The following is a 5,592-nucleotide window of genomic DNA, read 5'->3' as shown; positions in this document are numbered from 1 at the left end:
GTGTAGTTGGACTTCTTCCAAGTCTCGACCTCAGATTACCGCAGAAGCTTAAACACACGCGTAGATTTTTACAGACTATTTGTATGTCCAGACATAAATTCCAAGAGTATCTGGGCCGTTACTCACCTTAATAAGTTCTCACCACTCTTCCAAAACAGATGATCTTACGCTCAGGAGTCAACATGATTTATTGAAAAGGTTTTTTTAAAAAATATACAGAGTGGGAGAAATGGTCTGCATGAGAGTCTTATCTCAATGTGGGCTCCTCCATGCTATTAGATATAGCAGTGGGTGCTTGAAATTGAGGACATGGTGAATCTCTTAGCTTGCTTCTGGCTAGCTCTCAGCAAACTGGCCTTTCCAGCTCCCCAGATGCAAAAGTAGGAAATAAGGCAACAAAACAGAACAATATTCAGTGAAAAAAAAGGTGCAGCAACAATGTGAAAAGCAAGCAGTAATAGATGTGAGATATTGAAACTGGTAATCACAAGAGCCAAATGAGAAAATCTGGCCCTATTGGGACAACTGAGACCTCACTCCAATCCTTCTCCCTTCTTCCTCCTCTCCCCATCTCTCCCTCTCCTCCACCCTGTGTGACCCCAAGACAGGAAAAAAAAAAGGAGAAAGGATGATTTTCTCTCATTTGTTTATTGTTTTTGGTTGATAGCACTCTAGACATCTAGAAAAAAAATAAAGAAGTGTAAATATCAATGACAACAAAGAATGAATGTGGGAATGTCAAATGCACAAGGTATTTTTGTCAACTGACACTTGCTTTCCTCATTTTTTAAAATCCATGGAGAAGTTATTCACATAGCGTTTCCAGAACAAGTACAGTTATGCTAGTCTGTTTTATGAGCTCAGATTTTATGTTTTCAAATGGAAAATACTGCACTGTTTGACATACTGACATTTCCTACACTACACAGACAGGAAAAGTGGTTGTTGCAGCTCCGTGATTTGTATTTCACATACATACTATGTGTATACATACTATACACCTTTTACTAAGGCAAAAAAAAAAAAATTAATCAATCAGGACTATTACAGGTTTATTGCAGTAAGCTGCAGAAATAAAATCTCCATTTTTTCCTCAAAATAATAAGAGAAAAATACTAGAAGAATGCAGCCTTGTGATTTTACTTGCTCAGAATTATAGCGCAGACCTGCCCCTAAAGATACCAGCAATAGCAGTAAGATTACAAAGAAAATACRTAAATGCTTAAGCAACAAAATTACATAGGAAAGAAGTAAATGCTTGTTCACRTCATGCCCTTCAAGAAAAGGAAATTTTATAACAGGATTTGAATTATTTAGGATTATCAAGTGCATTTCTGTTTTTTTTTTCTTTCACTGAGGAAGTAGAAAGATCTGGAAACAACAGACCAGAGCACTGGAAAGAACAGAGAACTGGGAGAAAAATTCTTTCCGTCTTAGTGTGTATCAGAAAAAAAATCCAACTTCCTTCCTTCCACTGGCTTTAAATTATCAGCTTAAAATAAATAAATCCAAGGCTGAGTCAGCTGATTGCCTTGTGAAATATGTTATCACTCACTGTAAATTGATAGTGAATCATTTAAACTTTTGATTTTCTCTCAGCTGGACTATGTCATTAGTATCAGGAGCTTCTCAAATTCCTGCTTTCCTCCAGTTTGACAGTTACCTTCTGCTCTCTTGCGCTGCACCGGTGCYGCACCAGGCGCTGCAAGGGAAGGATTGCAACATTCGTCTTTTGGGAACTAAACTCAGCAGATCAACTTTGTGCCCCAGCATGGAGTACATGAGTATACTCAAGCATTTCAGCATGGTGATTCCAAGGAAAAAAAAAAAACCCAAAAACCCTGCATAGGCTGAGCAGGGAGCCTTAAGAGCTCGAAAAAGGCAGCATTGAGCACAACAACAGAGGCTCATCTGCTCTTACATASGGGGAAACAAACTACAGGAAAGATCCTAAACCAGGAAATCGATTCTGTTGCTGGAAGTAAGCATGGATTTTGAAAGGGAAATGGTTGCCCACCTACCTTCCTAATTGCCCCATGGTTAGGACACTTGTCCATTTGTATTCACTTGTTCCTGAGATTGTGCATGACTACCTATGATTTTAGTTCTCCTACATGTGAAAAGAGATCAGTTATGCACCTCTGAGGGTCAGACCCAAACATCATTACTTTAAAGAAGGACATTGAAAACTGTGTGTGTCAGGCCAGAGAATTATCTTACGGTTCAGGCTGTGAAGCTGGGGGAAGGAAGGTGGGAAGAGGCCTGCAGCACATTCAGACGAGCTGGAAGTATAATGACCATTTTGTTCCCAGGAGAAGAGATCCCAAATGTTAATGAGAAACTGAAGGCCTGAATTCTTCTTGTTTTATAGGTAACATTAAGTGGTACTATTATTACTCTGTAGTGATATAAATTAATCTTGAGTACTCCCATACTAGAAACGTTGTAAGGTTTCTGATRCTAAAGTTTTTATTTATCTTTACAGCAATGTCTTTTCAAGCCTGGACAATCTCATATCACAAGCACCATGACTTAGAGACTTGAGCTTCTTTGGGTCATTGAGATCACAGCCAGACTATATAAAGTCTGGGACCACTGTCCTTCAACTATCGCTGGGCCTGATGCAGTAGGCAAAAAAAATTCAAAAGCTTAAAACTAAGTGTGACAACAAGCAGTGCAAGTTATAGCATGCATCCTGGAACATCTACAGCTTGTATTCTACTACATACAACTCCAATAACGTATGCTTGCCTAGGAGTGCAACCAGTRAAGTTGCCAGAAGCATTTTCCATAACATCTTAATGAAGGATTCCTATATGGAGATTTAAAAGAGAAATACAGAGATATTTTTGTTATATGAGCATAGCTCAAAAGATTTTGCCCTAATGTGATGCATCTAGCATGCATACACAAAAATGATTAAGAACAAAATGCCTCACAAATGGCTGCTAAATTTACACCCTGTTTGTGAGATCTGCTAACTTCTCTCAAGAATTCAGCTACACCCTTAYTGTCTTTATGGAATGTGCCAGTTATGTAATCTGTGCTGCACAACAGAGGTGGAGATGTAGAAGACATCAATCCATGGAAGAAAAAGTAGTTTTCATTAAACCTTAGCTTTTTCTCTTCTGTTCTAACCTAGGCCTCTAGTGAAGCACATAATCCAAGGCTGTCTCATTGGCTCAACCATGGAAAATTCCTGAATTGTGATGGTCATAGTTGATGAAATTCTGTACTGGACTAACTCACCTTCAAGGCAAGTGGTGTGATTGGTGCCTGTGGTGCAGGTCACCGTGGCACACGCTGCAGCTGGTTTCTGCAGGATCGCTGGGAAGGCACAAAGGAAAGCGTGAGCTGGAAGCAGGGATTGCTCGGAGCTCGATTCCCATGGCATGGAAAGRAAGGGGTTGCCACAGCATGGGATGTATGATGGCTTCACTCAGTTTTTAACAGGAAAGAAACGTCTGGGAAGCTCGATTTCAGAACAATGAGGCACGCACATTCATGTATGAAAGAGAAAACTTTCACATTTTTTAGCGGTTAGGCAACATCTATATTGGGAATATAACAATCATCACACTGGCTAAAAAAGAAAGGCCCTTTAACTTGCTTTTTCTTTCATGTGGACATAATAGGTTGCAAAAATGAATTATTTTTCCTTAGGAGCAAAATAAATATATATATAAAAAAAAAAAAAAAAAACAGAAATGTTAAGTAGGATATGTTCAGATAATACAGGAAAGGACAACAGTACCTGAATGACTTAATAATATATGCTCACTTGTTCCTGTTTTATAGAATAAAACATCCCTAGTATATGCCAATCATATTGACTTAGTTTCAGAAGGATTCAGCTTCTTGAACAAAYAGCAGAAACTCAGTGTAGCATTTACCTTCTTAAGGGTGTGTTTAGTCAGTTTTTCTCCTTCATTCTTCTCTATTTGAAGAGTGGAAACAAACAGAATTTAACATCAGGGAAGTTAGTTAACATCATTAAGTAAGTTATCATCTTAAAATGGAGTTACTTTGTTCTTACAAGTAAAAAAATATTGAACATCACTAGTTTTTCAGAAGGACCACACACTTCATTACTGYGAAGTTCACTTTGCCGAAATAGAGATTTAAGTAAGTCGAATAAATATGTACAYTAAAACACAGGAAACTTACAAAATTTAAAGATTAATCATGAAACATATATAGGAGGAAACAGGTTTCATGTAGTTTGAATTGTTGAGATTCAAGTTTAACACATCACAGTAACTATGAAGAAAGACACTTGTTCCTCCAGAAAAGGAGTTTCAAATATACAAAATAATAATAAAAAAAATATTTAATACACCTACCCTAAAAATACCATAGCAAAGAAACCTCTCTACTCTAGCATCACTAGATCATTTAGATGAACTGTTAATATATATTAAGAAAGCCACTGTTTACTTAAAATTCAACCCGCTACATGATGGGTAGGTATTAGCATCTAATCATAATAAAATTTCCAATTATACTGGTGTAGAAGGAGAAGACATCAGTAGGGAAAATGCTTATAGTTGAAAGTGTTAAAGAAGAGAACACCGAAGAGAAGATGAGAAAAACAGTAAAGAATAGCTTGCTCAAAAAGCTGTAGGAGCAGAAAGAGCAGTTAGTTCCTCAAGACCTCAAGATCTAAGGTTTAAGAAAAGATAGTTAGAATTAACAGTGAGTATCTATACTTCCAGATATTCAGATTAATTAGATTAAATAGCCTGTGTATCACTACTGCAAATCTGTTCCATCCCCTTCCTACATCCTACTGATGTACACATAAAATAAGCTGCTATTTCATACGATGTAGGAAGAACATGGTAAGGGCTGTAGCTGAGGCCTATTTCCTTGAAACAGTTATCTAGGGAACAAAATATCCCTTCCATTAAAATAATGTTGCAAGAAAGAAATGTGGTTTTTTTTTTATAACATTATTTCATTAGCYAATAAACTGTGTATACTTTTATGAAATTAAACTCTTGAATAACATTCCTATCATATGTAGGCTTTTTTCCTCATCAACTATTCAAGTGTAGATTAATATGCAAAGAAGAAATTATAAAGGCATATAAAATTCGTGGGGAAAATAACAACAATAACAAGTTTTGGTCATAGAAAGATTTTTGTATAGCTTATAGCTGCAGGACATGCAGTAAAAGCACAGGTGGCCTTTGCAGAGGTTGTTTGGTACATACATATTTCCTGCTAAACTCTTTCCCTGTAAGATCTTTGTTATCTAGCTCTACCGTACTGCTGTACAAATCATTTTCTTAGGAAGAAGAGACCCTTGAGCTGCAGCCAGTTAATGTCTCTTACCTGGCAAAACAGAAGCCATCTGAAAATACCGCACACACAGGAGGCAGGAAAAGCAACAGAGATGATRAGGTTTATTTTTGCAGATACTCAGACTGGAGTCTGCATATACTCTCAGAGTGGAAATAATACTGATGATTGATGCACTTTTATAATCTTTAACCAAGGATACATTAAAGTTAACTATGTTATAGCAAGTTTTATATTTCATTCTTAAAAACAAACAAAGAAATTAAAAAAAAAAAAAAAAAAAAAAAA

The sequence above is a fragment of the Nothoprocta perdicaria genome, unplaced genomic scaffold (genome assembly GCF_003342845.1).
Source record: "Nothoprocta perdicaria isolate Ctin4 unplaced genomic scaffold, notPer1 scaffold_159, whole genome shotgun sequence".
NCBI lineage: Eukaryota > Metazoa > Chordata > Aves > Tinamiformes > Tinamidae > Nothoprocta > Nothoprocta perdicaria.
Note: the sequence above shows the minus strand (reverse complement) of the source record.